The sequence below is a fragment of the Scedosporium apiospermum genome (assembly GCF_000732125.1).
Source record: "Scedosporium apiospermum strain IHEM 14462 chromosome Unknown SEQ_SAPIO_0143, whole genome shotgun sequence".
Lineage (NCBI taxonomy): Eukaryota > Fungi > Ascomycota > Sordariomycetes > Microascales > Microascaceae > Scedosporium > Scedosporium apiospermum.
The window spans coordinates 681,391-699,430 of record NW_015971844.1 but is presented as its reverse complement, the minus strand read 5'-3'; the positions used below and the strand labels follow the sequence as shown (position 1 = coordinate 699,430).

The 18,040-nt window shown below is 50.6% G+C and overlaps 4 pseudogenes; 2 read left to right on the top strand and 2 right to left on the bottom strand.

The window, feature by feature from the left end:
• Positions 1-253: 253 nt before the first annotated feature.
• On the bottom strand, positions 254-679 carry SAPIO_CDS9491 (annotated as a pseudogene; the record flags this gene model as incomplete).
• A 3,650-nt stretch (positions 680-4,329) lies between these two features.
• Positions 4,330-5,274, top strand: SAPIO_CDS9490 (annotated as a pseudogene; the record flags this gene model as incomplete).
• Positions 5,275-13,861: 8,587 nt separating this feature from the next.
• SAPIO_CDS9489 lies at positions 13,862-14,317 on the bottom strand (annotated as a pseudogene; the record flags this gene model as incomplete).
• A 2,290-nt stretch (positions 14,318-16,607) lies between these two features.
• Positions 16,608-17,528, top strand: SAPIO_CDS9488 (annotated as a pseudogene; the record flags this gene model as incomplete).
• Positions 17,529-18,040: the final 512 nt, after the last annotated feature.

The following is an 18,040-nucleotide window of genomic DNA, read 5'->3' as shown; positions in this document are numbered from 1 at the left end:
GCCAAGTCATCTTGCATCCGGTAGCTCATTCATCTGTGGTCGGTAATATGTCGGTGCAACCAAAGCAGAAGGTTTATTAGAACTGCAAGTCACAGATGAAATGAGCCGCACTCCAGGCTGGAATGGACAGGCCACCATCCCGATTCCTGTAGCTACGCCAAGCTTCATCCGCCAGGGGCGACATTGAGATGCGACAGCAGAAGGGGTGCTCCAAGTACCATTGACATTAACGCTCATAAAGATTATCTAGTATCTACCAGTTATAACCCATGTCCACCGTCTTTTTATTCATCTTATAATAATTCAGGACCGTATCCATAACGCTGTCGGCGGTATATTCAATCTCCCCCGGAACGACGGGCTCATAGGCCTGTTCCAGGTCGATTATTACGATCCCATCATCAATGAGAATGAAGTTGTCGAGTTTGATGTCATCAAGAACAACTCCGTAATGCTTCAAGGGCAAGAACGCATCCTCGATTTTCCGCCGAACTTCTTCAACTGTCAGGTTCGTAACTTGGGAAAGCCTTACGCCGTCAATAAAGGATACAAGTAAAGCTCTAGCCCGTTCGTATTTTGCTTTGCCATATAGTATTGGGATCACATCACCCTGGCGGGCTTTCATCTGCATATACATGGCTTTCTCGTTGTTGAACTCGTCCTCCCAGCCTGGTTTCATCTTCAGGATAAGGTGTTTGGGAAGGAAGAGGCCGGGAAAGTAGTGCTTGCAGAGATCCTGAAGGAATTAGGGGAGTCGTAAAATAACCGCAACGAGCATAGAGGCCAGGAAAGCAGGGCGTAACGTCAGCCGAGAACGTTTGGATGGGATCCATTATCAACCAAGGACGCATCCGCGTTCACGACATTCGGGCCAATTTGGAACTGAAGAAGTAGTCAAGTTAGCCATGGCGTCAAAAACACTGTGATAATGGCGTTATTACCTTGATTCCGTGAGGGAATTGCGATTCAATCCTGATCTCCATGCTGCCATAACTTCAAATTATTCCATGCGTATTTGGTGAAGGGAGTTGGATAAGAGAGAGAAGACGTCGACTTAATCAGAGACGAAAAGCGCGTAGACTAAAATCCATTTCCAGATTCGAAGCTGAGTTTTGGTATAACCAAGGCTGAGCAAGGGTGAGCGCCACAAAACAGGCCTACTTTTAGGAACAGCAGCATGATTCGGGGGGTTTTCAATGTTGACAATCTCCGCCGGCTAACTGTGTATGCTGCGTCGCGTGGATCTACATATCTTGATTAACGCAACGTGAAATCAACTCTGGTTGAAGGCTCGTATCACAGCGTATATACAAGCGGGGCTCTAGATTAGACGATATCCTCAAGATCACTCTCAGTCCACTCTTCCTCCTATGCTTCTTAGCATACTCCTCCCAATCCTCAAGCAACCCGGCAAACTTCTCTGGATGTCTCTCTCTCAGGTCAACCTCCTCAGCTAGGTCATTTGTCAAGCCGTACAGCTCCCATTCGCCTGTAGGGTTTGTGGGAACGTGGTGCGAGGACCAATAATATGCTTCCAGGCAAACGTGAATTTTACAACGGGCGCCCTCTTTGAGCCATTGAACGACGAGCCTATACGAATCCGTGGATCGGAAACAACCCAGCCGCAGATCCCTCCGCATTGAAGAATGGCTGCCGAGCCGTTTTCCCTCGCAGCGAATGTGTTTGCTGTTGTTGGCGCTGCCGACGTCGTCTTTCGGTCAGCAATCGAACTATCTCTCTTGCTCTCCCGGCCGAAATCATCGTAGACAACGTTGTTGAGTATAATGGACAGCTTGGAAGGTCTTCCCCTGGCTCTACAGGAGACCCGACCCTGGGCGGAATCCTTCGATCAGTCGGATTTGGTCAGGTTACGCCAAGCGAGTTGCTCCCGATATTGGACAAATGCAACGAGGCACTAAACGAGCTAATTGTCCGCACAAGGTGTTTCTTTAATGGGAAGTGGTACAATAGGATCGCTTTTACGCGGAATGAAGCGGATATTAGGCAATCTTCATAGCTTCTAGAAAGTTTCAAAGGCACATTGGTTTTGCTGGTTTGCAGCTGGACGAGCTATGTTTCAGCCCAGAGTACATGGTTGGTATATGTGATTTATTTGCTAATCATCGACGAATATTCAGCGAGGTAACCAGGACGTTTCTGACAAACTATTCACTTCAACCTCGTTTAGGGAAACGGCTAGCAGCGATATCATGGTTGAAGGACATGGCCTAGAGAACGCCATTGAACCATTGCGGCTGATGCGCTCTAAGCTTTCATCGGCACTATAAGCTGTCATAGAAGGCCATGTCCAGGACATCTCCTATACGGACATGGAACGGTTCGTCTCTGAGATGACTGGTCTGACGGAACGTGGTTATCAGGCCGCGGGTCGAGCCTTGTCGAGCGATCCCAAACCCATCTCCGCAACCTTCACGGCCCCATTTGGTGTTGTGTTTGACATTAAGCGTCAACTACGGACAGTTCCCCTTTTCTCCTCGGCCTCTTCCAAGGGACCGTATGGATTCATGGCGATTGAATATGCCGAAGGCATTGATGTGTACCGTCGAAATATTAAGCTTTCCGTTTCGCTTCTTTTGCGCAAGGCTCCCTGGGACATCCCGGAGTGGCTGGTGTTTTGGGGAACGCTGGAGCAATACGCCACTTACTGTAGTTCACAATTTTGTCGAACGAGCGGTGGTGCGAGAATTCCGCCAACATGGCGTAAAATAACGCACCGAACAGAAAAAAAATCAACAGGGTTTACCACCCAGCCAAGTTTAGTGAATGCAGGACACAACTCGATGGATTTCTCGCCTTTGGACTCTGGCGCTCTCGGCGAAATATCAAAACGTGCGTCCGATGGTCCCCTCAGGCCACCCGAAATTACTAAGGAAATGGCATGTTTGGCGGGCTGTCCCCTGAAAGGATCTCGGAACCGTTCATCACATGGATCCTTGCATTGGCCGACGCAATATATGATCCAGGGTCCCATTGGAACCCGATGATCTTCGGCAAACAACGACTCGACACCTCTGTCCGGCCTCTGGGATACGAATCAGAGCCCGCCCGATACAATTGCAGGTGTAGGGTGAGGCTAGAGAGAGATCTTTGATCTTTGGCTTCTCGGCTGGCACGAAGAGCACTCCAACACAATACAAGACCGATTGGTTGCCCTCCTTCGCGTAGTCATGTACCTAATATCGACGGTTCTAACTATCGACGGTTCTAACTATCGACGGTTCTAACGTTACTGATTTGGCTCGATGAATACGGACAATTATGGAATGTTCTTTCTAACTTCTAATGCCTTGAGTGTCGTAGGTCCGTATATTAGGAGGGCGATTGCTCTGCCATCCGAATATTTGGCCCGGTTGGGGATGGCTGATATATGAAGCCGCATGAGGGCCATGGGGATTGGTGTTGGCCTGACCCCGGGGTCTCTGACGTTGCTCGCCTCTGCGAATTAGCCATTGAAATCATGAAGAGAATCCATGGTCATCTTGACATGTTCCTGCGGGAGAACAGTTTTCGAGGCATTTTTCTGCGTTGCTTCAGCTTTCGCTCGCGTAAGAGCCTCTTCAAGCAGAACATTCCTGTTTAGGCTCTTCCCAAGCCCCAAATCTTCAAGTGGCGTTCTGTAATCGAATCAATCACTGTATTTGCCGGCCCACGATGGCAGTTCCCTGGGAGGACAGCTCTGAGAGAAGAGGCGTGTCAAGCTTGATACACATGCGAGATAGGTAGGCTCTAATAAAGCCCAGCGAGCCAAGTGTGCCAGTTGGACATAAGCTTTTCTGATTCATTATTAAAATCAATGGATTCCTGGATTCAACATGGAAACGGTCGGACCAGAATATGCCATGGCGTCGATTTGTGTCGGGTTCCCTTCTCAGTTCGTACAAAAGCGTCGCCTTGCGCCATCCTTCATGAAAATCACGTGATCTTCTACTTACGACAAGGAAAGCAGGGAGGCGGCTGTTCCGTTTTCTTCAATACATTGATGGATGGCCCTCGACGAAGGTTGTAAGAGAGTATCGCTCACTAGTGCTCTTCCCCCTGAGCTTTCTCTAGTCTATGTTGATCTTTGTCACTCTTGATTTGAGCGGGAGGTGTGAGTGAGTGATTCAAGGCTCATAACAGCCGAAGCGAAATCGGACCCCGCAGATGCCGAACCAACTCCACTTCTTTCATGCATCGAACTAGAAAATAGATCTCGTTTCGGTCGGCATTTTTTGAACATTCTGGGAGAGATAGAGCACCTTTACATATCTCTTTCTTTCCCCCAGAGAGCCACCCTTCTTCCAGCCGCCTTTCTTTGTTCCCGACGCAATGAAGCTGCTGTATCCCACATCGCTCGAGCTCGATGCCTCGCAACTCGAAGGTTTCTCTGTCGAGCTCCACCCCTACGATGTCCACCAGCCAATTCCCGAGGCGCACACCGATACCGATGTCCTCGTCACCTGGGCCAACAGCGCCGAAAACCTCAAGGACGCGGCCCAGCGCCTCAAGAACCTCCGCTGGATTCAATCTCTCGCTGCTGGACCCAACGATGTCTTAAACGCCGGGTTCGACACCTCCAAGATCGCCGTCACCACGGGCTCCGGCCTGCACGACTTCACCGTCGCCGAACATACGCTCGGCCTCCTCCTCGTAGCTGCTCGTCGCTTCTACGAGATGCGAGACTACCAGCTCCAGTCCAAGTGGCCCGGCCACCTCGGCGGACCCCAGCCGGACCGTCCAGCTGGTGCTTTCAGGACGCTGCGCGATGCCCACGTTCTCATTTGGGGCTTCGGAAACATCGCAAAGATGCTCACCCCGCACTTGACTACTCTCGGCGCCAAAGTCACTGGAGTCGCCCGTCACGCCGGCGTGCGCGATGGTATTGAGGTCTTCGCGGACGAGAGCCTACCCGAGCTCTTGCCTCAGACCGATGCGCTTGTGATGATTCTCCCGGGTTCGGAGTCGACGCGCCACGCTCTCAATGCCGAGCGTCTAAAGCTCCTCCCGAAGCACGCCTGGATCGTCAATGTAGGGCGAGGAATTTCGGTGGACGAGGACGCCCTGGCGAACGCACTGGAGAAGGGCGAAATTGGAGGCGCTGCGCTCGACGTGTTCGATGTGGAGCCTCTCCCTGAGTCGAGTCGCCTTTGGAAGACGCCTAACTTGGTAGTGTCGCCGCATGCCGCGGGGGGAAGACCTCAGGGATCGGAGGCGCTGATTGCGGACAACCTTCGGCGGTTCATCGCTAAGCAGCCGCTTCGGAATGGAATCTAGAATTCAGGATTAGAGATAATAAGACAAAGAGAAATATTGGGAAGATAACTTCACGTACGAACCAACTCACACATTCCAAACTCGAGAGGAGGAAATTGGCCCATCCTCCCCAGTGCCAGCCGTGATTTACTCAACAGTAAAGCACGAGGGATTACTCAAACTGTAATGCTGAAGAGCTTTGCCTTTGGGATATCTCAGTATATACTTTGTATGAAGTACGGTAGAGGCAGTTTCGGGTCTAGCGCGACTTAAGAGAGTAACAACGAAGGACATACTAAATTCCAGGCACGATGGTAACTCCAGCAGGTGTCATCTTACAATTAGCGAGTGAAACGATTCATGTGGGAGGAGCTCGTTGACGAAGCGTTCGAGCTGCGCTTCAACTCCTTCTTTGGGTGTCTTGACTTATCGTAAGCCATCTGTTCATGCTGTAGGCCTTTGGAAAACCAGAATAACGCGTGAGCCTTGCTCCAGTCCCGCCTAAGACGCGAATATCCATCATCAACGCGCAGGCCCAGTGTCCCTCTCATAGCGCTATTGGGATACCCTCCTAGAGACACACTAGGTTAATACGACTTGGGCAAGACAAACCGTAGCGCGGTGCTCCGGTTCCACCAGCTGCCAACTGGAGCATCGCAATTCGACGCAAAATCATCCTGATACCTTAATCAGTAATGTTGTCTATAAAGATCCTCCCTCCTTATCGATGGACAACATATTATCCCTCTTTTCCTCTTGCCAAAAACACAGCAGATCCTATCGCGTCGATCCAGCATTCGCCGGTCTAATCTTTTTCAACAATTCATTGCCACTCAAACCAATCTTATCATCGACTACTAGCGAACGATGACCGAGGCAAGCGGTCCGTCTCGGAAAGTTAAGGAGCTCAGGCCTTACACGGAGAAGCAGAAGCTATCCGAGCCAGAGCAGAATTCTTCTTCGAAGACACAACAGCAGAGCCACCGAGAAACCGAGGTTCCAAAGCCATCGCCCGCAGCTGGATGCTGGCTAAAGAATTTCCCTGGCCAAAACGGCAATGCTACTCCAAAGGTGCAAGGGGGACCCAACACGACAAAAGGAACTGGATATTGGCTGAAGAACTTTGAATGATATTGAAAGGAAAAGAATCTTTCACTAGCAACCGCTAGCCATGTTCATTATTGTCCTTTCGGCCATCGCGATGCCTCACATCAGATGTCTGTCTGCACACCTTTCCGGACTTAACATAGGTCAGTCACTTTGTTCCGGAGCTCCTGGAGACTTGACTTGCCGAAATATTGTTGCCTTTTCTAATGGGTAATCGATAGATAGCAATATTGTTTTACAACACACGGCCTGCATTCGAAGAACCGCATCCCCAAGGACGCCATTCTCTCCGTTCTCGCTCTTCCGACCATTGGAATCTCTCACACATCAACCTCGGTCGCAGTTTACATGGTTATTTTGGCAGATCACTGAAGCATCTTCGGGATCGGTTGGCTGGCATTGACTTAAAATGTCCGGCTTGGTTGATGGATGCCGGCTACTGAAATGGGTCACGACTACGAGCAAAGAGGGTATCAAGCCTTTTCTTAGCGGATGCACTGTTTCTTTGAAAGGTTGCGGAATGAAGAGAAAAAATTGAAATTAGGTGGTAGATAGAAACTTTAACTAGATGATGTCTTCCCCCATCGTCTTTTTCCGAGTTTGATTTTGTTCATGATTGTTTCCTCGAGCACCTACACTACTCGCAATAGAGGCGCTAGTAAGTTGTTAGACACGACCTTTCACGGAAATGTCCTAAAGAAGCAGTTTACCATTGCCTCCCGAGCCACGGCAGCCCTGTCTACTGCGTCTTGACTATCTTCTATATCTTCACTTGGAGGCCGAACGGAGGCGTCACTACCATCGAGATAGGAGGAGGGGAGTTCTTCAATCGAGGGCATGTTGGTTGATTGCTTGTTTGGAATTGTCTGTTTGTTTTTTCGGAAAAATTGCACTCTTCTGCTCCAGACTACCTAGTAAGTAGAGCATTTAGGTTTAGTATCATCCACATGTAACGAAACAACGTCTCACCGCATATATAATTTGAAGTGAAGCTCGCGTCATTTTGAAAAGGAATCTGAGTAGTTGAATTTCTTTCTGTCGAGAGGAGGGGCCATCTCCACCATGGAACTGACCTTGTAGGCCTAAGTAGAGCTTGTTGTCGTTCGCGCTGACTTCATCCCTAGAGGCCTGGTAGGGGACCAGGACCAGGGACACTGATGGGAATCTGCCCGAGGCGATCACCCTGGTTGACGCCCCAGTCACAAGTCCCTCCCGATGTGATCCGTCGGGTCCCACTCATAACCTCCATCCCTACAGAGTCTGCACTAGTGGTAACGGCAGACCTGGACCTCGCAGCTGAATAGAACGTTAGCAGGTAAATTAAAAGTGGCCAGGGAATGGATTGCGCGTACGCCACGTGATTCCTCCCTCCTGCGTGCTCGCGTGTGCCTCCACGGCCCGGGCATTGCACAAAATGCCCTCGTGCGATGACAACACAGATGGAAGCCGCGCTCTCTCCATCCTCACCCAATGGGGGTGAGCAGGGACTGTCTCTGAAGTGGTTGTGTGAACCACACAACTCACAGAAGTAATACCTGCACGCGGGGTCGGCACACGTACCATGCATGGCTGATTCGCCATGTCAGGGAATTGGTTCGAATCCGGTCAGATACGGCCGGAAATCGCCATGGAGGTTACTCTTCTCCCAATACAGGTCGGGAGTCGGGACAGTCTGGTGTGACCTGATTGAACGGAACACTCCGAAAGGCAATGCTGCAAATATAGGATGACGCAAGAAGGATATCTCCATGGAGGTTAGCGTATTCTTAATATTGATCTGGGCAGTCTGGAGTGACTAGATTGGATGGATGGTTTCGAAAGGCTGAGATCCTGCTTGACCGGCTTTGGTACTTCTGTTAGTTTGGAGGTATTGGCTGGTGCTGTGTCGGGCCATGTAGACTTACCATGGGATTCGCGGTAGAGAGCGTGTTTTCTAGCCGTCATTTTATCTCGGACACCAGATAGGCCTCTTCAGGTGCATCTGCTTTGTGGCGGACTTTGCCCCTACCGTTCAAGACTTGGATACACACCCGAAGATTGATCTAGGTGTGGGTGTGCCATTCGTTCGACAGTTGGTGAGGTCCCTCAGGCTGTTCTTCGCCCATGCTTCGATCATACTTCCCAAAAGCGCCGAGCGCAAGTCAACATGCGACGGAGATAGGCTTGGGCATCCTCCACTGTGCGGCCACAAGAGAGACTCGCATTGCCGAAGCTCTACCCGCCGTGGTATGTCTGCCTTGGAGATGTTGACTAGCGGGATGGGCTGGCACCCCTTGCAGGACGAGGTAATATCTTGCGCTCAACCATTTTCTCCGTTAGCGAATGCGGCAATGACGGCAAGCCGAGCGAAAATGAGATCCAATAGGCTAGGAATTCGGCCGTGCTTAGAATTTTCTTGGAGGATTTAACTTGACGCGCGATTGCGTATGTCCTCATCTTGCTCGAACTGTGTCGCCGACGGCTGGTCGTTCGAAGTATTCCCCAGACACTGGAGTCCGGAGCTGTAGGATTCGATGCGAGTTCATATCACCCCCTCAGAGAATAAGCTTGTTTTATTCTCTCCATTGATACCCACCCATTTAACTACCGAAGAGCAAAGGGTAGAATGGGACGGACAGCGGCAGTTGAAGCACAGAGCCAGCCTGAGTGGGTAGGAAGCAGGTTCCTCTCTCTCGCGAGTTCGCCAAAGGCAACCTGGTCCCAGTCGAGGGACTGCTCGTGAACCTCCATCGGCTCTTCCGCACATTCATGAGCAGATCTCCTTGTCAATTCGCAATCGACGGAATAACACCGACACTTGAAGCTCTCCAGACAGCCCAGCCGTAAGTGGGTCAATCCCGACACGTTTGAGGAGAGGCTTAAGAAGAGGGACTTAAGATCATGGAAGGGGTTTTCGAAGAGAAGTTTGAGAAGAGTGTTCCGAGATCGAGGAGGATTTATATCGCGTGTTGCATGGGAGATCCACATGCCCGCAGGTGATGTAAAAGGACTGAGGGATGGACTTTCCACAACCAAGTTTGTAAACGAGTGGAAAGGGCAGCGGCTGGCAAGTGAATAACTTCCATTACAGGGCTGCGGAAATCCGGATAGCTGCACTCTACTTCTATTCTGGGGTATTGATCGAAGAACGCGAGAAAGGTGCAATAAATAATATAATTTAATTAATCTTCGCGGGATGAGACTAGGCTTGGGAACATCAATACTCAGAGGGAACGAATGCCGTCAGTCACAGTGAATGATCCCTTTCACTTCCGTCGAGGATAATATGGCAGCAACTCCCGAAGAGCACCGTTTCTTGAAGTACCGAAGCCGCAGATGTTGATATAAGAAGTGCACAGAATCAACTGAGATTTTATTAAATGCCGATTGACTGACCGTGAGGGAATGAACAACGTACTGTTGTTCCACGAAAGAAAAGCTTTGTTTCTCGAGGTTCTTGAGAGTCGCGTTACATCGAGAGCCGCCTCGAAAATAACAAGCGTGGATGTTGCTGGGTACATGCCACGGAAGGAAACTCTCTCGACACCAAAGGGGCAACCAGTCATTGTGTGTTGTAGTACCGCCAGTAGTATTTTCCCGGATCACACTTTCCTCCCCTTGTATGCCAGTGGTTGGGAATGTGTTTTCCGCCGGGAGACGCGGACAGACCTGTAACCATACGGCCAGGCGTAAAATTCGCTTCTTAATCATCTACTCTACGAGGGAAGTTGGCAAAGCTCGGCCGTCCAGCGAAATCCAATACGCTAAGAATTCCGGTGTGGACGGAGTTTGCCTGGAGGTATGCTTCATTTGTCGAGCAATCCGATATGTTTTCAGTTTGTTTCGCCCAATAAAGTTCCTTTCGGCGGGCAACAACCTTGGGCAATTTCCGATTTGATGTTTGCCATCGCCGCTTTGCGTTGAGGTTGGGCGCTTATACCAACGCCAGTAAAATTTACTGCGTTTACCCGACTGCTCTGCAGCGAGTCCTTCTGCATTCTCACGCTCGATCTTCGCCTGGTCTTTCTCCGGTGGCTTTGCTGCTCCTATTAGAACATCTGACAGATGGATGTATTGGGGGTTTGTGGTTAGACTCACGATGGTTCTTCCGATACCAGGCATGCCTGCTCGCCTTAATACTCTCCCGAACACCAGGCCTTTGTCGATGAGTTTGGAGGAGTCCCTTTTTGCGAGTTTTGTCCTTTGCCTTGAGTACCTGATGAGTCAATCCGATGATTGACATGCCACTCATTGGTCAATCGAAGGGGACTGTCGATCGAATCCCCAACATACTTATCGACACGGAACATTCTCGAAAACATCCAGTAGGTAGACTGTCTGTAAACCCCCGTGAGCTCAGCTGCGCATTCCACAACAGATCTGCCTGTGATCTCAGCAAGCGGGGGACAGTAAAATTCCCTTAGCGGAAAATGCGCCCTGAGACTGGATCCAGAAATGTCGTAGGTAGATGCCAACTGTTCCGACAATACCTGGCGAAAATCGCTGCGTGAAACGCGCGAGCCTGAGGGCCTGCGATTTCGAAGGTATTTTCCGCTGGAGGAGGCGGACAGGCCTGGGACCATACGGCTGACGCAAAGTTCGCTTCTTAATCATCGGCATCTGGGCAAGTCTCGAGTGCAGAATAAGGGTAAAGGTACCGAGGTATTGGAGCCGCTCGAGTACCGCGAGCGTGTTTAGTCTGCCTCGCCTTCCAATTCTTGCGACACGGGTCTGGCCCGTCTGGGGACTGACCCAAACTGCAATGTGACAATCCGCTCCTTCCCGAGAGGAAGCATGTTCCTGGACGCAGGGCAGCTTCCCTGTCGGGATTCCATGAAGATGAGAGGTTCCATATCGGTCGTAAAGTGCAAGGCAGAGACGACAATAATGGTGAAGCCCTGACGCAGAGTAAATCATTCAAGTCGTTACTCATGGGCGTGGCAGAAACCATGTGTATAGCAGAGAAGGTTTTTCTGCGAAGGGAATTCACAGCCGTGCCTTCCCGCTTTCAAGTCTTTTCGATCGGGAGGGTGCATCAATTGTTGTGTATTTTTGAAAGCTGCTTTATCGCTCCTTTCGCGTCAGGAGGTATGGCGATACTGTCTGAGAGCCATCAACGGTAAACCGCAGGCCATAAGGTGTCGTAGTCGGTGTAATGGTGAAAGCCTTCACCACAGTCTTCTCAGCATTCTTGGCTGGCCACAAACAACTGGCATGTTTAGGCATATCTTGCAGACAGCGGCGCTATTAATTTGAGGCCGTACCTGTGCTGCGTCGAGATGTCGTCCATCTTAGGCCCTCGCTCAAGGGAATACACGAGAAGGCGACAGATGTCCAGGGCCTCACCATGCCTCAGCTGCTCGAGGGGGATTATTCGCCGCTAACTTTGAGAAAAAAAACCGTTAGTCGAACGAAGTAGCAAACTCCCGCAGCATGTCTGTCGGCTTCCACACGATCCCATGTCCCTCGACACTGGAGTCTGGACACCTCAACCTTGAACACCTCCTCCCGAAATACCTTCGCTGCCGGAGGCATACTGATGACGTTGGCCGGTGACGGCCACAAGAGGTTTTCAGATTTCCTAAACCATAGTAGTATGTCCGTCTTAGGGGTGTTTTCTGGCGGGATGAGTGTTACCCTTGCCGAACGAGGCAAGACCTACGATCTGCCGCTCGACCATCTTGTCCGTCACCAGAAGAGGTGACTGTCGCTTTTCAAGTTAAGTCCACTACGCCAAGAATTCGGCGCTATTTGGAACCTTTTTTCGTGAACTTGACCCGACGTGCGATGGCGTACCCTCTCGCCTTGATTGGACTGCTTTCCGTCGGACTGTTCCTCCCAGGTCTTGTCTTGCCAGGAATCGCCTGAAAGTTCCTTCCGATGCTCACGTGTGAAAGCAGTATCTGGCCCATACTTCCAGTATGTTTCCCCAAAAAAGACCAACAAAAAGCAGTGTAGACCTCAACGGGCGCTCCTGTCAACATGCGGAGGGAGATAGTCTTGTGCGTTCTTCACTGTTCGAAGTTCCTCGTGAGAAGTTTAGCGGGAGAGGTTTGAGAAGAGGGGGAGGTTTGAGAAGAGAGGTGTGAGATGTGAGGGATTTATATAATGCTATCTGATGGCTTCACGTGCCCCTAGATTATGGAGAAGGAGTCTTGAATGAATCACTAGGGACCGGCTTGCTTGCGTATATAGGAATGGAAAGGGCGATGGGCGAGTCAACAGCTTCAGTTTGAGGGGATCGCGCCGACGATACCTTCCTTTACGTGGGTGTTCGAGCGACTCAGGTCAAACGTTATCTGACGAATACTGGGAAGGTGCTGAGATCAATTCCATGATCGCTCCTGGAGCCGAGCAGGCATGGAAAGAGCAACGGACCCATGTGTAAGTGAATCGATTCATCGCCGGGAGACCGCACCGGGTGATACCTTCCTCTATGTTCGACTGGCCCATATAGAAAGTTGTCTCACGAGTACTGGGAAGGCGCCGTCAATTTACTCGCCATTTCGGGAATTAGCACTCTGAGTCGGACCTGTGCGGGTGAATACGGTTTCCCTTCGTTGAGGATGCCGGGCTCAACGGAAGGCGACATGAGCAGAGTGTCTAGGACCACTAACAGGAAAAGCGGACATGTTTACTGATACCAACCCCTTCCGATACTCGTGAAGTTTCGGCCATGACATCTCAAGATTGAAGAATTAAGGAGTCTACGCAATGTCTGAGTCTGTAGGAGCCTTCTCAAGGGCCGGACATGTCCTAGTGTCCAATTACTTTAATTTGGAGATATACCTGAAGTATGTCATGTTGTGTTAAGAGAGTTTCCAGACCCAATCCCCCTCGAATACTTAGTCCAAACCAAGGAAAATGAATTCATGTCGAACTTTTTTCAGTGAAGCCATCCAATACTTCTCCGTGGGCCATACCTAACAAGACCCAGAAGAGCTGAATGTGGCTACGTCTCCGAGTTTAATCAATTTCTTTCGAACACAAGGCCAAAATTGCCACCGTTTTCACTTTACAGTAGGCATTTAAGCGCTCGATCAACACCACGGATCATTGCGAAGGACCTCGAGAAACATGGCAGCAGTGTGAGCTCTACAGACGGATCAGGAGACTGTAGACTGACTCTTCCGTTTGACAGAGGCGGCCCAGGGACTTTGCTGGATCTCAACGACGACGATATGGAGAACCTGTACTCTGAGCTGTTCCGTCACTTGAAGTTTCGCAATCGTAGGAGCACCGTGTGTCGGCAAAACTGCAGGTCCAGTAATCGTGCACGCCCGCGGTGTCCTGGGCCGTGTGAAGACTCCAGGACCGACAAGTGGCAGAATTGAGCTAGAGGTTCAGAATAGGCTGTATCCAACAGAACTAACCCCAAGGACCTTAGATGAGGCTCCATTGCCACGACAACACGGTGCATCAAAATAGTACACGACAACCAGGTTCCCTTGAAGTTCTATTCACTCCTAAGGTGGCCCAGGAACGGATTTCGTTCTAGTTAGCTTTGCTTAAATGAACTGCTTCAATAGGTTCCCCCCTCATATGGGTCGTCCTTCCCACCGGCCCGCCAGTTATTTTCCTTTCCATCCCAATAGAGCACCTTCAGTTTGCGTAGGTCTATTCCTTGGCCCTGATCCAACGTGACGGCATTGATGGTCATGTGCAGGACCTCCTTCCCTTCGTAAACGTAGGTACCCCGTCCGAAGATGTGCACGCCGCATTTGTCGCAGAAGTAGTGGTGCTGTGACTTGGAGTTAAACTGGTAGTCACTAAGCTCGTCGATCGACGCCGGCTGCAGGAGCTTGAACTTGTCCGGTGAGGTCGTAATGCTCAATCTGTTCGTCTTCAAGCAGATGGAGCAGTTGCACTTGCTGGCAGCGACGTTTGCAGGGAGGTCGACGGCGTAGCGGATGAATCCGCAATGGCAGCCGCCGTGGTATGTCTTGGTGTCCTCGTGCGTCGAAGTGACGGTCGCCATGATTGATGCCGCCGGGATGGGATTGGGGTTGCAATCTTGCAAAATGGATGTTGGAAAGGTGTGTGTTTTGGATAGAATGCGGGGTCCATCATTAGCTTTGGGCGCAGTGCCCTTCACCACCCTCGTCCCAGTGCGATCCACAGAATAAGTTAAGGCACATAAGCCGGGCGATTTTGAGGCCGATTCCAGGCAGGCACTCATCATGTTTGATGGGAGTTGCTGGCGAGTCATTCCGGGCCGAGCGACTCCGGCCGGAATGGCTCGCTGCCCGATGGGGAATGATGTGGAATGGATATTAAGATCTTGAAGTCGCACCTCGCGAAGCTAATAAAACGCATTGGAAAATATTGATTTCTCAGCAACACAATGATTATATACTCTGTTCTTAACCACCAAGTCGTTTGAAGGTCATGCCGTCTCTTGCCTACGCCGTGGCTGACGTCTTTTCAAGGGAGACCGGCTGGAGTGAGACTTTCAGCGCCGCCGGTCACGACGTTCTTGGCACAGGGTGGTACTGGCGAGCGGCAGTTCCATAGGCTTCGCCTCCCGTGTGGCCAAGGTCGTAGGTCGTGTCAACAGCCCCTTGCCGTCCTAATCTCGTCCAGGGGAGGTGGTATATTGCGCAGTTTTGAAATATAATGAATCCCCCAACCAACTTGAGCTCCTAGATCCTGAAAATTGTGGAACTGGATGTAATCCGGCATCCGGCACCTGCTGGTAGACTTTGACACTCTCCTAGACTGGCACTTCAGCTTCCTTGTATATATTTTGATAGAGAGGTGCGGCCTCGTGTTTTCATCTCGATATGCTATCAGGAGTAGCTCATGGCCAAGACGGCTTGAACAGTCCGCGAAAATGTGAGTACGTGAGCAGTGCTGATACGCAACCTCCCATTCACCAACACGGAGTGTAAAATTTACGGCCAGGCCGGGCCGACGCCAATCAAACGGGACCTTCAGGGTTTCTTTCCATTGTTTCTCTAAAAACGAGCTTATATTCAACCTCTCGGCCTTTTGGACTAACTATTTTCTAATCTGGTTTTGGTGTAGCCCGGCTTTGTAAGACACGCCGCGCTGTGAAAATAATGGTTTCCCTCAATGCCAGCATACCTGTGTCATGCCCATCTTTTAAGTTCGCTGATTCACTTTCACATCCTATCGTTCTTTCCCTTGACAGCGCGATTCGCAGCAGCAAAAGGAACGAGAAGTCAGCTTCCAAGCAGAGAGGTGCACCCACCCAAACAGCTTTCAGGACAGGTCTCGGGGATTGGTGTTTTCAAGGATCTTCAGGACCGATCAGTATTTGGCGGTATGCGGGACAGCCTTCTTCGACTAGATGAGAAATGGCATGCAGGTATCTCCATCGATCCGCAGGCATGCGGTCTCAAGAAAAAGGTAAAGCCGGAAGGGTTCAAATAAGTAGACACATCGAAGGAGGACTGGTAGTCGCGGCAAACCAAAGGCTGAAAAGCACGCGTCGCTCTACACCATGCTTCGCCGAATCGGTTCGGGGCAGCCAGTGTGTAAGTGTCACAGGAAGGGAAGGGTATTAAAGCCCACCAGCATATGCCGTACGCACGCAGGATTACAATTTACAGCCAACACCGCAGTATTCCGCACTGTCACGCCGTTGCAACAATTACCTCCACCAATACATCTTGCCTACCGCACCTGTGGAATAAGTGATGTTATCTACACGGAAGTACAATCATGTTGGCATTTGATATTCAAGAATTTGTCCGGAAAAACGTTTCTATTTGACCACGAAATCGTGAGTCTTTCCATTTCCAAAAGGGTGCCATATTCGGCCTAATTTCCTTCCGAAAACGCTGCGGTAACCGCAGTCCGTTTCCATTCCCTTTTCGGATCATTCGAGTTATTGCCGATGTCGGTGAGAGTTGGGGTAGTAATCTCGGGCATGATCAGACGTACCGCACATCAAATAATCCAACGCATGACCGCCATCGCCAAGGCATCATAGGAGGTACTCAAGCGGCCGCCACGTATCCATTGACGCGCTGCCCTTCTCATCCTGAGTGAAGTCTGACATCACAAGCCTGTCTCCTATGGCGCGCGAGATCTGCTGAGCAGCTCTCTGTTTCAATACGTAATATCTTAGCGTCCTCATCATAGATTTCTCAATCTTATAACTACGACTACGTCGTCCTCCATCTCATTCCAACATTTGCCCTGCTTTGGTGAAGAGTTTATCTCTTCACTACTGCCGTGCTTCGCCGATTCACTGCCTCGCGTCTCTCGTTTCGCTTCTCAACGCCCCCCCTGCTTCAATAATGTCGATGCCGGTATCTGACGCCTCTCGTCTGCTCGAGCTCTGTCCTTCTCAGAGAAGGTGTATCCAGACGGCGGCATCATCCACTCCCGATACCAGGGCCGTCGTTACTCGCCCAGTTGTCACAGATCTGACCGTACGCATATTCTCGGCGACCGTTTCTCCTCCCACCTGCGAACTGGACCCGCGAATATGGCACCGTATAGAGAAGGACCTCTACTTATATACATCTCAGCAGAGTGCGTGGCTGTATGTAGCTATAGCGAATGAAGCAGAGCTTACCGCTGAGGATCTGCTGGTTACGGATATCCGAGTCGGCGAGCCACCTCCCAACCCTAGCTCAGGTTATTCATGGGAGAGTCGACCTGGCGGAATCTGGGTGCTAAAAAGCAAGTTCTCTGGCAGAATTGGTCAGGCTGTGACAGAGGTGGACGTTCTTTTCGGTGCGGATGCCGTTGACCCACGGCCACAATGGGCTCTTATGCGATCACCGCTCCAACTTAACTGTGGGCCGGAGGTACCGGTTGCAAGACTTAGCGTACTCCACGGCAGGGCCAGTCCGAGACCAGATGCTCGGGTGGCTTTAAGAGTAAGGGGCGATGGAAAATTCAAGATTGTTCAGATCTCTGACACTCACATGGTCACTGGGGTCGGGGTATGCAAAGATGCCATTGACGCACATGGGAAAAATCTGCCAGAGAGCGAGGCTGACCCACTTACGGTAAACTTCATTGGAAAGGTCTTGGATGTTGAGAATCCAGACCTTGTGATTCTCACTGGAGATCAGTTGCACCACGATATTTCCGACAGCCAATCTGCCCTCTTCAAGGTGGTTGCTCCTATTATCGAGCGTTCAATTCCATTCGCAGCCGTCTTTGGCAATCATGATAGTGAGGGCATCCACGCGTTATCCCGTGAGTAACCTCTTTCACAAGGTAGCCAAGACAAAGAGCTAGCGATCGACAACACACTCGGAGTTGTCTCATTTCTCACAAACAGTGTAGACTGCTTTTCACCACTAGTTGTTCATTCCCATTAAACTATGTCTTGGAAATGATACTGCTCATTCTTGCTAACTACATTACAGGTACAGCACAGATGTCAATACTTCAGAATCTGCCTTTCAGCCTCTGCGAGTCAGGTCCAGAGCATGTTGACGGCATAGGCAACTTCTACCTCCAGGTCCTGGCTCCTGCACCGTCACAGCTCTCATTATCCACTTTATATTTCCTGGATTCACATGGTCAAATACCGAGCAAGACACGCAACCCTGACTATAGCCTATCAAGCAAAGCCAAATTGACTGGTTCACGGACGCTTCCCAAGCGCAACGTAGCGTGCGTGACAAGGACAACAGCGATCACCGCCTTCATCTATCTCTAGCTTTCCTACATATCCCTCTTCCCGAGTTCGGTGATCGCCATCTTAGTATAC